At 40.8% G+C, this 18285-nt stretch overlaps 1 pseudogene; it reads right to left on the bottom strand.

Annotated features, from left to right (window-relative positions):
- Window positions 1-18285, bottom strand: part of LOC142163826 (uncharacterized) — a 40443-nt pseudogene that overhangs the window by 8598 nt on the left and 13560 nt on the right.

Here is an 18285-nt window from a genome sequence, read left to right as displayed (position 1 = left end):
TTCGATTCCGCCGGAGGCATCTGCAAAGAATAATCCCGTTATAGCAGAGTCAACTCTTTATAATATAGTCTTGAAAGTTTGTTCTTGTTTAATATTTAGCTTTGATTGTGCTTCCTCAGAGACTTGTATAGCATTTTGATTCTTAATAATATATTAGCCTTTTTATTTTGTGTTCTAACGCTCTTTTTATGGAATAAATTTATGTACCCTAAGATTTTTTTTAACTTGAATAAGAATTTTACTCATGTGATGAATCGAAAAAAATAATTGAATTGGATTCTCTTGCTAAATAATTAATTAAAAGATTTAATTATTTGATTTTAATATAAAAAATAATTTATTCTATGTTGATTTAGATCTTAATATTAGTTCATCTCTTGTTTTGAATATTTAGTCTTAATTATAATTTTATCCACAATAAATTTTATTTTCAAAGAGTAAAAGATTGATATGACATTTCACTTTTAGATCTTTATACCTGTAGAATCACCAGTGGTATTGACTCTTACTAATCATTTTTTCTCTTTCTCACACATTTATATTCTTAAATATTTTCTTAGTTGTAGTTTAATAACTGGGTATTGTTTTAATATTACATGAAAAATTGATAAAAAAAATATTATTTGAGTAGGAAAATAGTTCAAATATAATATAAAAATATATTATCATGGGGTATTTTTTTTTCCTCAATGTCAACTCTTTCTACAGTCCATTTAATATATTGTTTTTGGTATTGGACATTATGGAGTGGTAACATATTGCCAATACGGAGGAGTCTGATAAAATTAATTTTATTAAACCTTCCTACATATTTTTAATAAGAATTTAATAGATAAATTTTATTAATTTTAAAATATTAAATATTAAAAATTATCATAGATGGTATTGTAGTCCAAAAAATAAGTTATTGCGGTTATTCCCTTTCCCTATAGTTCTCCCGTTTAATATTTTTGGGCTATTCTGGTATATTAATATTGTATTTATACTTTTATAATAATATAGACTCTACTTTTTCTAAATGGATTTGGACATTATAATACATTCTCAAATTAAATTAGTAATAAGACATTATAATACGTTTTCAAATTAAATTAGTAATAAAAATTTTAAAAAGTATATCCTAAAAGTAATAGGATTACATGACTAAATATATTTACTTGTTCAATTTTATACGAATTAGACAACCGGAAAGTAATTATACTAATAGGATTCCTAAAGGTAATCATGTAGGATTCCTAACATGTAGTATTATGTCCTAAAACTAATAGGATTATAAGGCTAATATCTAGAATTCTGATTATGTCCTTTTATTATGAGTTATTATTATAAGGTTATTTTTATAAACCGACATTGTATTCATGCTTTTATAATAATATAGATATAGATATGTGAATACAGAGGCGAATCCGGGATTCGAAGGTTGCAGGTGCCTATATAGGGTAAAATATGATATGACACGTGGCTGACTAAAAGGAGAACACGTGGAATCCAAGATGGGATGGCTGAGGACCGAACGCAGCCACTGCCCTTGTCACCGGAACGGATAACGTTTATAAAAGTGTATTAAGTGCTCTGATCCCGATAGTATTTACTAAGGAATATTCTACAACATCAAGAGCGATGGTCCGTTACAGAGAATTTGGCATTTATGCTTAACGTTACATCTTCATCAATGACCCTCATAATTGGCATTAAAGGAGGGCATGATCCTGGACCTTTTTTCCCTAGGCATAGCTATAAATAGTGAGCTCAGTTACCATTGTAATTGACACGAATTTTATCGCAAGAACATATTCTATATTCTATACAAAGCTTTATATAATTTCGCTTCCTTGCTTTTTAATCTCATCATTGCTGTGTTCGGAGACCGTGTTCACGGAATCACCATCTTTGCTATTTCATCTACATTCTAAGGCTAAGTATTGTATATTTCTTCAATTATGATATTATTTCAGGATCAAATTAGTTCACTTGTCTAGAAATAACGTATAAATTTAACTGTACCGTTTTATGGGTAAACAGTTTGGCACCCACCGTGGGGCCCAGACAGTCGTGCAATTAAATTGATCCTTGTATTTTTTACTAACGTATTTTGATTATTTTGTCTTAGAAAAAATCACAAAAAATGGCAGATAACACTGTTAACGATGCACACAACCTTAAAATTCGGGGGGATCAGCCTCAAATCGAGGATTCAATCAGTGACACCAGCAATGAGGGGAATGACGCCACACCGGTGCATGATAGGCAGTACCCTCGACAGGTTCGGGAGACAACTCCCGATGATGCTGATGAGGAGCAAGTACCAGATGCTGTGAGGATCCTACAAGAGCAACATGCAATTATTCTAGGCCATCTCACGCGGCAGGATCGGGTTCTGATAGAATTGAAGCAAACTCTATCAGGTGCTTCGAATAATGAAAACAGGCACGATCCTATTCCTCCCGTTGTTCCTGCATACCAAACAACATAGAGAATCAACAACAACACTCCCAGGGGTGAAGTTGGCTCCGATGGGGCTGGGAGAGCAGATCAGGTCTTAACAAATAGAACGATTCATTCAAAGATGAGCATTTATAGTTCATGAGAAAAGTAAATGCCCGCATGGATCAAATCCCGGGCGCACCACCGGTATTGAAAGGCCCGAATTCGAAGAAGCATGTTCAATTACTGTACAAGCCAAGTGTGATGACCCAAAATGTCATCTTTAATTTAAACATTCATTTCTGTGTTCTACCTCGAATAGCACTATTCTTCATTCCTCGACTTGCGTGCGCAGTCCGTATAATTTTCTGAAAAGTTTTTATGTGAAAATGGATTAAAATATGAAATAGAGTTTTAAAACTCAACTGAGTTGACTTTGGTCAATATTTTAAGAAAACGAACTCGGATCAGTGTTTTGACAGTTCCGGTAGGTCCGTATAGTGATTTGGGACTTGGGCCTATGCTCGGAATTGGATTTGGAAATCCCTAGCTCAAATTATCACCATTTAACGGAAACTAGAAATATAAAGACTAAAGAGTTTCAAAGTTTGACCGCGGAGTTGACTTTATTGATATCAGACTCGGATTAAGATTCTAAAAATTTAAATAGCTCCGTTATGTCATTTATTACTTGTGTGCCAAATTTGAAGTCATTCCGAATTCATTTAGCATGTTTCGGCACGAGTTTTGTAAATTGAAAAGTTTGAAATTTATAAGTCTGAATCGAGGTGTAAATTGTGATTTCGACGTTATTTAACGTGATTTGAGACCCCGAGTAAGTCCGTATTATATTACGGGACTTGTTGGAATGTTTAAACAAGGTCCCGAGTGGCTTGGATAAGTTTCAGATGTGTTTCAGACCTGTCACGACCCAAATTCGCCTATAGGTCGTGATGGCGCCCAACACTACAGCTAGGCAAGCCAACTAATAAGTCAAACATACATTTGTTAAACTTTTATTCCAAGAAGATAATAAAATACCAATTTCTACTAATGTGTGTGCCAAGACCCAGTGTCACAAGTGCATGAGCATCTAGTAGATTATACAAAACTCCAAATACTGTCTGAAATAAAATAGACAGAATAGAAATATCAGAAGAGACACTGGTAGCTGCAGAACGGCTCAGAAAGGCAGCTCACCACTATGCCTCAGGATGACGTGGGTATGTGATGATAGGTCCTCCACTAGTACCTGTCTCAGATCCTGCACAAAAAGTGCAGCAAGTGTAGTATGAGTACGTAAACAACGTGTACCCAATAAGTATCAAGCCTAATCTCAAAGTGGTAGAGACGAGATGACCAACTTTGACACTCACTATAGGTCAATAATAATTGAAATAAAATTAAGATATTTAAATCAGCATGATTTACAGAATTTACAAATAATTTATTTACTCAGCGGAAATAATCAAATTCCTTCAAATGTAACAATTCTCAATATTTTAATTAACTTCCTCCAACTCAAATAATTTCCAATTTATCAATTAAATCTCATTTACAGGAGTAACAATTAATTCCTTAACAAGCAAGAATAATAATTTGTTAAATTTCATGGATTTTTCAATTTATTAATTAGCTTCCCGAGCTGAAATAATTTATTAAAGTATCATGTAATTATTATTATTAAGCACGATTTCTGCCGAGGACGTACGGCCCGATCCAGAGTGTCGTGTACACTGCCGAGGAACATGCGGCGCGCTCCATAGATGCATCTATCCTGCCGAGGCGTTCGGCCCGCTCCACAAGAAATGAGGACATTTTCTTATATGCCTCCGGAAGGACAGTATGTTTATTATATGAGAAATTTGGGAGGAGAACAATTTCGTTTGATAATTAATTGATTTAAATAGAAATCAAACCTATGAGATTTTCATCCTTTAATATCTTTATCAAACAATTCACAATATATTCATATATATATATTAATTAATATTAATTAATCAAAGAATACAATTTACACAAGTAATACATGCTTTGAGTCCTAAACTGCCCGGACTTTAGCATTAATAGTAGCTACGCACGGACTTTCGTCACCTCGTGCGTACGTAGCCCCCACAATTAGCAATAATTATTTAATCTTAATCACCTATGAGGTAATTTTCCTCTCACAAGATTAGACAAGAGACTTACCTCGTCTTGCTCATATTTAATCCACAATTTTGCCTTTTCCACGATTATCCAACTCTGTCTGGCTCGAATCTAGCCAAAATAATTCGATACAATCACTAAAAATTATAGAAAATAAATTCTATAAGGAAATGCTACATTTTTAATAAAAATCCCGAAATTAATTAAAAATTCGCCCGCGAGGCCCACATCTCGGAATCCGATGAAAGTTACGAAATCTGACAACCCATTCAATTACGAGTCCAACCATACAAGTTTCACTCAAATCCGACTCCGAATCGATACCGAAATCTCAAAATTTTGTTTCTATGAGATTTCTAGATTTTTCCAAATTTCAATCTCAAAACACTAATTAGATTGTGAAAACAATGATATACTTGTATATGTAGACCAAATCCGAGTTAGAATCACTTACCCCAATGTTTTTCCCTTGAAAATCTGCCAAAAGTCGTCTTTGCTCAAGCTCAAGTTCGTCAAAAATGGCAAATGGGACGAATGTCCTCTCTTTATAACACTGCCCAGCACTTCGGAACTGGGCCTCGAACAGGGCCTCGATCGCGGCATCGAACATGTGCCTTCGATCAGGGCATCGAGGGTTGGGCCTCGATCCTAGCCCTCGAGCCATACCTTCGATCATGCCATCGAGCCTTACCTTCGATCGTGACTTCGATCACAGGCTCGAGCCTGGACCTCGGTCATGGCCTCGATCAGGGTATCGAGGTTGGGCCTTCGATCATAACCTCAATCATGGCATCGAGCTTGAACCTTCGATAGTGACCCTCGATCTTGGGTCTCGATCCTGACCCTCAAGCCTTGCCTTCGATCATGGCCCTCGAGCTGGACCTTCGATTATGGCTTCGATCTCAAGCTCGAACCTGAGCCTCGTCAACCCTGGGCTCGATACCTGGGCTCGATATCTGGGCTCGATATCTGCCCAGAATATCCAACAGAAGAGGAAAAATTGCAGCAGCTTTTAAGTCCAACTTTTGATCCGTTAACCATCCGAAACTCACCCGAGGCCCTCGGGACCTCAACCAAATATACCAACAAGTCCTAAAACATCATACGAACTTAGTCGAACCTCTAAATCACATCAAACAATGCTAAAACCATGAATCATACCCCAATTCAAGCTTAATGAAACTAAGAGTTTTCAACTTCTACATTCAATGTCGGAACTTATCAAATCAACTCCGATTGACCTCAAATTTTACACACAAGTCATAAATTAAATAACGGAGCTATGAAAATTTTCAGAACTGGATTCCGACTCCGATATCAAAAAGTCAACTCCCCGGTCAAACTTTCAAACTTTAAATTCCTATTTTAGCCATTTCAAGCCTAATTTCACTACGGACTTCCAAATAAAATTCCGATCATGCTCCTAAGTCCAAAATCACCATACGGAGCTATTGGAATCATCAAAATTCTATTCCGTGGTCATTTTCTAAAAATGTTGACCGAAGTCAAACTTAGCACATTAAGGCCAACTTAAGAAACCAAGTGTTCCGGTTTCACCTCAAACACTTCCAAATCCCGAACCAACTATCCCTGCAAGTCATAAATCATTACAAGCACCTACAGGAAGTTTTATTTTAGGAAACGGGGTTATAAAAGTTAAAATGACCGGTTGGGTCATTACATTCTCCACCTCTTAAACAAACGTTCGTCCTCGAACGGGTTTAGAATTGTACCTGGAGTGCTGAATAAGTGTGGATATCTGCTCCGCATGTCTTCCTCGGCCTCCCAAGTCGCTTCCTTGACTGGTTGGCCCCTCCACTAGACTTTTACTGCAGAAATCCTCTTGGACCTCATCTGGCGAACCTGTTTATCAACAATGGCAATTGGTTCCTCTTCATAACCCAAGCTATTATCTAGCTGAACTGTGCTGTAGTCTAACACATGTGATAGGTCGGCATGATACTTCCGGAGCATAGATACGTGAAAAATCGGATGAACTCCCGATAGTCTGGGAGGCAAGGCAAGCTCATAAGCAGCCTCCCCAACTCGTTTCAACACCTCGAATGGGCCTATAAACCTTGGGCTCAATTTGCCCTTCTTCCCGAATCTCATAATTCCCTTCATCGGCGAAACCTTCAAGAGAACTTTTTCACCTACCATAAATGATATATCACGCGCTTTCTGATCCGCGTAACTCTTTTGTCTGGACTGTGCTGTACGAAGTCGCTCCTGAATCAACTTTACCTTTTCTAAGGCATCCCTTACCAAATCAGTACCATATAACTTAGCCTCACCTGGCTCAAACCATCCGATAGGTGAACGACATCGCCGACCATATAAAGCCTCAAATGGAGCCATCTCGATGCTAGATTGGTAACTGTTATTATAAGCAAACTCGACCAAAGGCAGGAAACGATCCCACTGACCTCCAAAGTCAATCACACATGCCCTGAGCATATCTTCTAAAATCTGAATTGTCCTCTCTGACTGCCCATTGGTCTGCGGATGAAAGGCTGTGCTGAGCTCTACACGGGTCCCCAACTCACTCTGTACTGCTCTCCAGAAATGCGAAGTAAACTGAGGACCTCTATCTGATATGATGGAAATTGGCACACCGTGCAACCGAACTATCTCCTGAATATAAATCTGGGCCAACCTCTCTGAAGTATACGTAGTCACAACAGGAATAAAATGTGCAGACTTGGTCAACCTGTCAACAATCACCCAAACTGCATCAAACTTCCTCAAGGTCCGCGGCAACCTAACTACAAAATCCATAGTAATTCGTTCCCATTTCCACTCTGGTATAGTCATCTGCTGAAGTAGGCCACCTGGCCTCTGATGCTCATATTTAACTTGCTGACAATTTAGACACCGAGCTACATACTCAACTATGTCCCTTTTCATTCGTCGCCACCAATAATTTTGCCTCAAGTCACGATACATCTTAGTAGCACCTGGATGAATAGAATATCGAGAACTGTGTGCCTCTTCCAGGATCTTTTTCCTCAGTCCATCCACATTAGGAACACATAGACGATCCTGGAGTCGCAGAACACCATCCGCTCTAATAGTAACTTCCTTGGCATCACCTCGTAGTACCGTTTCACGAAGAACCACCAGGTGTGGGTCATCATACTGGCGAGCCTTGATCTGCTCAAATAGTGAAGATTGGGCCACAACACATGCAAGAACTCGGCTGGGCTCTGAAATATCCAGTCTCACAAGTCTGTTAGCCAAAGTTTGAATATCTGAGGCTAATGGTCTTTCCTCTGCTGAAATGAAAGCCAAACTACCCATACTCTCCGCCTTTCTGCTCAAGGCATCTGCAACCACATTTGCTTTGTCCGGATGATACAAGATAGTAATATCATAATCTTTTAGTAACTCCATCCATCTGCGCTGTCTCAAATTTAGGTCCCTTTGCTTGAACAAATGCTGCAAACTGCGATGATCAGTGTAAACTTCACAAAACACCCCATAAAGATAATGCCTCCAAATCTTAAGAGCGTGAACAATCGCAGCTAACTCCAAATCATGTATCGGATAATTCTTTTCATGGGGCTTCAACTGACGTGAAGCATATGCAATAACTTGCACTTCCTGCATCAATACACAACCCAAGCCAACGCGCGAAGCGTCGCAATACACTGTATACATCCCCGAACCAGAAGGCAACACTAACACTGGTGCTGTAGTCAATGATGTCTTGAGCTTCTGAAAGCTCACCTCACAATCATCGGACCATCGGAATGGAGCACCCTTCTGGGTTAATTTGGTCAAAGGTGCTGCAATAGATGAAAAACCTTCCACGAACCGATGATAATAACCTGCCAAACCCAGAAAACTCCTGATCTCCGTCGCCGAAGTGGGACGATGCCAATTCTGAACTGCCTCAATCTTTTTGGGATCAACTTTAATACCTTCACCCGATACGATATGTCCCAAAAATGCTACAGACTCTAGCCAAAACTCACATTTAGAGAACTTAGCATATAGCTTTTGTTCCCGCAATGTCTGAAGCACTACTCCCATATGCTGCTCATGCTCCTCCTTACTACGTGAGTAGATCAAAATCTCATCAATGAAGACAATGACAAATGAGTCAATATATGGCCTGAATACCCTGTTCATCAGATCCATAAATGTTGTCGGGGCATTAGTTAAACCAAAAGACATTACCAGAAACTCATAATGACCATACCTAGTACGGAAAGCAGTCTTCGGAACATCTGAATCCTGAATCTTCAACTGATGGTACCCCGACCTCAAGTCGATCTTAGAGAATACCCTAGCACCCTGCAACTGGTCAAATAGATCATCAATACGCGGCAACGGGTACTTGTTCTTAATAGTGACTTTGTTCAATTGGCGATAATCAATACACATCCGCATTGTTCCATCCTTCTTTTTCACAAATAATACCGGTGCACCCCAAGGCGATACACTCGGTCTGACAAACCCTTTGGCTAGTAACTTTTCAAGCTGTTCTTTCAATTCTTTCAATTCTTTCGGAGCCATACGATACGGTGGGATAGATATAGGCTGGGTATCTGAAGCCAAGTCAATACAGAAATCAATATCACGATAAGGTGGCATACCTGGAAGATCTGACGGAAACACATCGGGGAACTCCCGAACTACAGGCACTGAATCAATAGCTGGAGTCTCTACAGTAGTATCCCGAACATAGGCTAGATAAGCCAAACAACCCTTCTCAACCATGTGTTGAGCCTTTATAAAAGAAATAACTCGATTAAATGAACTAACATGCGAACCCTTCCACTCCAGCTTAGGCAATGCTGGAATAGCCAAGGTAACAGTCTTGGCATGACAATCTAGAATAGCATGATATGGAGATAACCAGTCCATACCCAGAATAATTTCAAAATCGGTCATCTCAAGCAATAGGAGATCTGCTCTAGTTTCATAACCACAGAATATAATAATACAAGACCGGTAGATCCGGTTCACAACAACAGAATCACCCACAGGAGTGGACACATAAACAGGAGTACTCAAGGACTCACGAGAAACACCTAGGAATGGAGCAAATAGAGATGACACATATGAATACGTAGATCCTGGATCAAATAATACTGAGGCACCTTTGCCACAAATAGAAATAATACATGTGATCACGGCATCTGAGGCCTCTGCATCTCGTCTAGCCAAAAAAGCATAAAACCGAGCTGGAGCGCCAACTGGCTGGCCTCCGCCTGGCTGACCTCCACCTCTAGGACGGCCCCTACCCACCTGTCCTCCACCTCTGGGTGGTCGGACTACTGGTGGAGCAACTGGTCCGGTAAGCATAGGCTGCTGACCCTGCTGTACTGGTCTACCCCGAAGCCTGGGGAAAAACCTCCGCATGTGACTGGGATCCCCGCACTCGTAACAACTCTTCGGTGCGATGGGCTGCTGACTAAGTGTCTGGCCCTGGGGACCTGAATACCCACTGGGAGGACCCTGAATAGCTAGTGGGCGGTAAGAACTCTCTGGGATAGCATTGAGATAAGGTCGCACTGGAGCACCTCGAGGAGGTAGTGGTGCTGGATATGGGGGTCTGCTGGACTGTCCCCTCAAGAACTGACCTCTGCCCCCGGACGAAGCACCTCTGAACTCTCCAGAGTACCTGAACCGCTTATCTCTCATAATCTGCTCTCGGCTCCGCTGACGTACACCCTCAATCCTCCGGGCTATCTCCACAACTCGCTCATAAGAAGTACCCATCTCAACCTCTCGAGCCATAGTAGCCTGAATACCAGTATGTAAACCGGCTACAAACCTTCGCACTCTCTTCGCCTCGGAAGGGAGTATCATTAGTGCATGGTGAGATAATTCAGAAAACCTCGCCTCATAATCAGTCACTGACATCTGACCCTACTGGAGCTGCTCAAACTGAAACCGCAACTCTTCCCTCTGGGAGGGTGGAATATACCTGTCCAAGAAGATACAGGTGAACTTGTCCCAAGTCATGGGAGGAGAATCTGCTGGTCTGCCAAGAGCATAAGACTGCCACCATCTACGGGCTCTACCCTCTAGTTGAAAAGTAGCGAAATCAACCCCATGGGACTCCAATATCCTCATATTGTACAGTCTATCCTTGCAACAATCAATGAAATCCTGTGGATCCTCATGTCGCTCACCCCCGAAGACAGGAGGATGTAGCCTAGTCCATCTGTCCAATAGTTTCTGAGGATCCGCGGCTACAGCTGGCCTGGGCTCCGGTGTAGCTGCTGCCACTGGCTGGACTCCACCCACGGGTAGTGCACCCTGGGTCTGATATACAACAGCTGCTTGTCCATGAGCCTGCGCGGTAGGGGTCTGTGCTCCCCCGCCCGCCTGAGATGTGGCTGGGTCTACCGGAAATAAACCGGCCTGAGTCATATTATCCATGAATCACAGCATACGACCCAAGACATCCTGAAATCCCGGTGTAGATGTGAAGTTCACCGGAGCTGGCTCTGCCACAGGCACCTCACCCTGCTCCTCAATAATGGGATTCTCTGCTAGATCCACTGGCGGCATAAGCGGAATAGTCATGGGACGTCCTCGCCCTCTACCACGAGCTGGAGCCCTCTCTCGGCCTCTAGCAACTGGGGGAGTAACTCTTCCCTGGTCTGGAATCTCATTAGAGCGTGTTCTCACCATCTGTGAGAGAATAAGAGAAGGATATTTAGTACTACATCAATTGCACGATAGAATATGAAGAAAGTTAGTTTCCTAACACCATATAGCCTCTCGAAGATAAGTACAAACGTCTCCGTACCGATCCGCAAGACTCTATTAGGTCTGCTCATAACTTGTGAGACCTACGTGAACCTAGTGCTTTGATACTATGTTGTCACGACCCAAATTCGCCTATAGGTTGTGATGGCGCCCAACACTACAGCTAGGCAAGCCAACTAATAAGTCAAACATACATTGGTTAAACTTTTATTCCAAGAATATAATAAAATACCAATTTCTACTAATGTGTGTGCCAAGACCCGGTGTCACAAGTGCATGAGCATCTAGTAGATTATACAAAACTCCAAATACTGTCTGAAATAAAATAGACAGAATAGAAATATCAGAAGAGACACTGGTAGCTGCAGAACGGCTCAGAAAGGCAGCTCACCACTATGCCTCGGGATGACGTGGGTATGTGATGATAGGTCCTCCACTAGTACCTGTCTCAGATCCTGCACAAAAAGTGCAGCAAGTGTAGTATGAGTACGTAAACAACGTGTACCCAGTAAGTATCAAGCCTAATCTCAAAGTGGTAGAGACGAGATGGCCGACTTTGACACTCACTATAGGTCAATAATAATTGAAATAAAACTAAGATATTTAAATCATCATGATTTACAGAATTTACAAATAATTTATTTACTCAGCGAAAATAATCAAATTCCTTCAAATGTAACAATTTTTAATATTTTAATTAACTTCCTTCAACTCAAATAATTTCTAATTTATCAATTAAATCTCATTTACAGGAGTAACAATTAATTCCTTAACAAGCAAGAATAATAATTTATTACATTTCACGGATTATTCAATTTATTAATTAGCTTTCCGAGCTGAAATAATTTATTAAAGTATCGTGTAATTATTATTATTAAGCACAATTTCTGCCGAGGATGTACGGCCCGATCCAAAGTGTCGTGTACACTGCCGAGGGACGTGCGGCGCGCTCCATAGATGCATCTATCCTGCCGAGGCGTTCGGCCCGCTCCACAAGAAATGAGGACATTTTCTTATATGCCTCCGGAAGGACAGTATGTTTATTATATGATAAATTTGGGAGGAGAACAATTTCTTTTGACAATTAATTGATTTAAATAGAAATCAAGCCTATGAGATTTTTATCCTTTAATATCTTTATCAAACAATTCACAATATATATATTCATATATATCAATTAATACTAATTAATCAAAGAATATAATTTACACATATATATATATATCAATTAATATTAATTAATCAAAGAATACAATTTACACAAGTAATACATGCTTTGAGTCCTAAACTACCCGGACTTTAGCATTAATAGTAGCTACGCACGGACTCTCGTCACCTCGTGCGTACGTAGCCCCCACAATTAGCAATAATTATTTAATCTTAATCACCTATGAGGTAATTTCCCCCTCACAAGATTAGACAAGAGACTTACCTAGTCTTACTCCAATTTAATCCATAATTTTGCCTTTTCCATGATTATCCAACTCTGTCTGGCTCGAATCTAGCCAAAGTAATTCGATACAATCACTAAAAATTATAGGAAATAAATTCTATAAGGAAATACTATATTTTTAATAAAAAGTCTGAAATTAATTAAACATTCGCCCGCGGGGCCCACATCTCGGAATCCGACGAAAGTTACGAAATCCGACAACCCATTCAATTACGAGTCCAACCATACCAGTTTCACTCAAATCCGACTCTGAATCGATACCGAAATCTCAAAATTTCGTTTCTATGAGATTTCTAAACATTTCTAAATTTCAATCTCAAAACACTAATTAGATTGTGAAAACAATGATATACTTGTATATGTAGACCAAATCCGAGTTAGAATCACTTACCCTAATGTTTTTTCCTTGAAAATCTGCCAAAAGTCGTCTTTGCTCAAGCTCAAGTTCGTCAAAAATGGCAAATGGGACGAATGTCCTCTCTTTATAACACTGCCCAGCACTTCGGAACTGGGCCTCGAACATGGCCTCGATCGCGGCATCGAACATGTGCCTTCGATCAGGGCATCGAGGGTTGGGCCTCGATCCTAGCCCTCGAGCCATACCTTCGATCATGCCATCGAGCCTTACATTCGATCGCGACTTCGATCACAGGCTCGAGCCTGGACCTCGGTCATGGCCTCGATCAGGGTATCGAGGTTGGGCCTTCAATCATAACCTCAATCATGGCATCGAGCTTGAACCTTCGATAGTGACCCTCGATCTTGGGTCTCGATCCTGGCCCTCAAGCCTTGCCTTCGATCATGGCCCTCGAGCTGGACCTTCGATCATGGCTTCGATACACTAGTTCGAGCATGTACCTCGTCAACCCTGGGCTCGAGATCTGGCTCGATATCTGGGCTCGATCACAGCCCAGAATGTCCATCAGAAGAGGAAAAATTGCAGCAGCTTTTTAAGTCCAACTTTTGATCCGTTAACCATCCGAAACTCACCCGAGGCCCTCGGGACCTCAACCAAATATACCAACAAGTCCTAAAACATCATACGAACTTAGTCGAACCTCTAAATCATATCAAACAACGCTAAAACCATGAATCATACCCCAATTCAAGTTTAATGAAACTAAGAGTTTTCAACTTCTACATTCAATGTCGGAACTTATCAAATCAACTCCGATTGACCTCAAATTTTACACACAAGTCATAAATTAACTGACGGAGCTGTGAAAATTTTCAGAACTGGATTCCGACTTCGGTATCAAAAAGTCAACTCCCCGGTCAAACTTTCAAACTTTAAATTCCTATTTTAGCCATTTCAAGCCTAATTTCACTACGGACTTCCAAATAAAATTCAGATCATGCTCCTAAGTCCAAAATTACCATACGGAGCTGTTGGAATTATCAAAATTCTATTCCGGAGTCATTTTCTAAAAATGTTGACCGAAGTCAAACTTAGCACATTAAGGCCAACTTAAGGAATCAAGTGTTCCGGTTTCACCTCAAACACTTCCAAATCCCGAACCAACCATCCCCGCAAGTCATAAATCATTACAAGCACCTACATGAAGTTTTATTTTAGGGAACGGGATTATAAAAGTTAAAATGACCGGTTGGGTCATTACAAGACCATTTTTGTAAAAACTTGCACATCTGGTTCTGGTATTTCGCACTTGCGCAATTTTGGACGCAGGTGCGTGATCGCTTCTGCGGAGGCAGTGTCGCTTCTGCGACTTTGAGACCAGGGGAGAAGCTTCGCTTCTGCAAAGCTTGGGACGCAGGTGCGATGCCCGCTTTTGCGGTGCTATGATCACAGATGCAATCTTTCGTGCTTCTGCTGTTCCCTTCGCGTATCTGCGCCTTCACTTCTGCGACGTGAAGGTCCGCAGGTGCGGCCCTCTGCTTGGCTGCCATGTTCCGCAAATGCGAGCTTTGTCTCACAAATACGAGCTCGCAGATGCAAAAATTTAGTCCGCAGATTCTACACATAAAAATCGGCTGTTAGCCAATTTTACTCATTTTTGAGTTTTGAGTCTCGGATTTGGGCGATTCCAAAGAGGTTTTTCACGACTTTGACTTGGGTAAGTGTTCTATACCCGAAAGTGATTATATTTCATAAATCCTTGCTTATATTCATCATTTATTTCGGATTTAAATGGAAGAAATTTGAATTTTTTGTAAAACTTTTCAAAAATAAAATTTAAGATTTGAAGGTCCATTTGGCATCGGAATTTTATCATTTTTGTATGGTTGAACTCGTATCAGAATGGGTGTTTGAATTTCGTGATTTTTTTGGGATTTGAGACTTGGGTCCCACTGTCAACTTTTTAAATGAATTTCAGATTTTAATGTGAAAAATTAGTAAATTCATATGGAATTAATTCCTACGATTTGTGTTGAGTATATTGAATTGTTTGTGATTAGATTTGAAGCTTTCGGATACGAATTCGCGAGGCAAAGGTTTATTGGAATCTTGAATTTGGTTGCAAAGCGAGGTAAGTGTCGTGGTTAACCTTGACTTGAGGGAATAGAACCCTTGAATTATTTGTTATGTGAAATTCATATGAACAGCGTATAGGCGAGGTGACAAGTGACTATACGTCATCAAATTAATTGTTTGCATAATTATTTGAAAATCATAAATTATTTTAAATCATGAATCAATTTTTATATTAATTGTTTATCTCATATTCCTTGCTCATTATTATGCCTTGAATCCATGTTGTAATTGCTACATGCTTATTTGATTTATGTGACTTAATTGCTACTTGACATTTAGCATACTAATTATTAAATTGCCTATTTCCTCCTTAATTTCTACAATTAATTGCTACTTGCCATCACTTATTTCTAAATAAATCGTAATTATTATATGCTTGTTGTCTTATAATTTCATATTCATTGATGCATTAATTGGAGTAATTTATTTATAAGAATTGGTAAATTATATTGTTTGAGGAGCGGGTTGCACGCCGCAATAGAAATGACAGTGAATTTATTGGAGGAGTGGGTTGCACGCCACAACAGAGTTGATTGAAATGAATATATTGGAGGAGCGGGTTGCACGCTGCAACAGAATTGATTGAAAAGATATATTGAGGATCGGTTTGAACGCCGTAACGGAATTGAATATGAATATAATAAAGGATCAGGTTGCACATCGCAACGAAAATTAATTAAAATAATAATTGGTTGTGACTACCGAGTTGGCTTCAACTGTTAAAATGAGTTACCTGTTTTATTTCTATTATTGTTGTTATTATTATTATTATTGCGTACAGGTTAATGTAAGTGACCTGCCTTAGCCTCGTCACTACTTCGTCGAGGTTAGGCTCGGCACTTACTGGGTACATGGGGTCGGTTGTACTCATATTACGCTCTGCACTTCTTGTGCAGATACCGCAGTTGGTCCTAGCGGCGTACAATAAATTTGCTCGGATTTAGCTATTCGCATGAGACTTGAGGTATAACTGCATGGCGTTCGTAGTTCTGAAGTCCCCTTCCACTTTATCGTAGCTGTATATCTTTCAGACAGCTTCATTTTCATTCAGACCTTTATTTGTATTATTCTAGAAGCTCGTGCACTTGTGACACCAGTTCTGGGATGGTATTTAAATATCGCTATTATTATGGATTATTCACTTTATTTCAGAATTTATTTCCGCATTTATTTCTTTGTTATTAATTAATTTAAAATTGTTTAAAATGGCTAATATTATTCTAACGTTGGCTTGCCTAGCAAGTGAAATGTTAGTCTCCATCACGATCCCGAAGGTGGGAATTTCGGGTCGTGACAAGTTGGTATTAGAGCCCTAGGTTACTTAGGTCTCACGAGTCACGAGAAAGCTTAGTAGAGTCTGAAAGATCGGTACGGAGCCGTCTGTACTTATCTCTCAGAGTCTATGAAGTTTAGGAACAATATCACTTCTTTCTTATTCTGTCGTGCGTTTTTATTCTATCATCGATGATTGAACCATTCTACTCTTATTCTCTCACAGATGGTGAGAACACATAATACATCTACCGACGGACAGTGACCAGAGCCCTCAGTGGCAACTATGACCAGGGGTAGAAGCCGAGGCAGAGACGCAGCTCAGTCTAGAGCTCGAGCAGCAACACCTATTGTAGAACCTCAGGTGGATTTGGGAGCGGAGGCTACAACTCACACTGTACCTGTTGGGCCAGTTCAGGTCCCGGAAGGATTCATAGCTACTCCAGTACTTCAGGACGCACTAGTCCGTTTGGTGAGCCTAATGGAGGGTGTGGCCCAGAATGGTGCATTTCCAGTGGCACCAGCCGTCTCATAGGCTGGGGGAGGAGCACAGACTCCCACTACTCCCGCTCTGGGGCAGACAACTCCCCAGTATCAGGCTCCAGTAGCCCATCCAGTTGGGGTAGTTCAACCAGTTATTGCAGCACAGACCGATGATAGGCCTGCTTTATCTTCTGAGGCTTTGTTGAGGTTGGACAAGTTTACCAAGCTATTTCTAATCCATTTCAGTGGTACACCTTCTGAGGACCCACAAGATTTTCTTGACCGCTGCTACGAAGTATTGCAGAACATAGGGATAGTCGAAAGCAATGGGGTTGATTTTGCTGTGTTTCAGATGACTGGTTCCGCCAAGAAGTGGTGGAAAGATTATGTATTTACTAGACCAGTTGGTTCGCCTGCACTTACTTGAGAGCAGTTCTCATGGCTATTTCTAGAGAAGTTCCTCACTATCACATTGAGAGAGGATTACCGCAAGCAGTTTGAGCATCTCCAACAGGGCAGTATGTCAGACACTCAGTATGAGACCTGTTTTGTGGATCTAGCCCGCCATGCTCTTCTTCTTCTTCCTAGAGAGAGAGAGAGGGTGAGGAGTTTCATTGATGGAACCGTTCAACCTATCAAGCTACAGATGGCCAAGGAGACCGGGAGTGAGATTTCTTTTCAGACGACTGCTAATGTTGCCAGGCAAATCGAGATGGTTCTTTCACAGGAGAGAGGGCCAGTGTCAGATAAAAGGCCCCATTATTTCGGTAATTTCATAGGCACCTCATCTAGAGGTAGGGGTACTTATTGTAGGGGTCATCCTCCCAGGCCATTTTATTTAGCACTTCAAGCATCTCACGGTGCTTGAGGGAGTCATGGTCCTATTATGCCTTACTCTGGGCAGCCGACATTTAGTGCACTACCACTCCAGAGTCACTATGGCGGCTATCCGACCCGTTCGGGTCAGCTTCAGCTTCAGAAGCCATGACAGAAGGATGGGTGTTATGAGTGCGGGAACATTGGTCACATCAAGAGGTATTGCCCTAGGTTATCGAGCAACAGATCTCAGCAAGATTCTCGTGCCATCATACCGGCACCAGTTGCTCCACCGCTCGCCTGGCCAGGTAGGGGCAGGGGTCGGATAGCTAGAGGTGGAGGTCAGGTTGTTAGAGGTGGAGGTCAACAGTTAGAGGCCTTCCCAGAGATATAGCTCCGAGTGGTGGAGCCCAACCACAATTTTATGCTTTTCCAGCTAGGCCTGAGGCTGAGTCATCCGATGTCG

This window comes from Nicotiana tabacum, chromosome 9 (genome assembly GCF_000715075.1).
Source record: "Nicotiana tabacum cultivar K326 chromosome 9, ASM71507v2, whole genome shotgun sequence".
Classification (NCBI taxonomy): Eukaryota; Viridiplantae; Streptophyta; class Magnoliopsida; order Solanales; family Solanaceae; genus Nicotiana; species Nicotiana tabacum.
The sequence above is the reverse complement of the archived record's forward strand: the minus strand, read 5'-3'. Positions and strand labels throughout refer to the sequence as shown.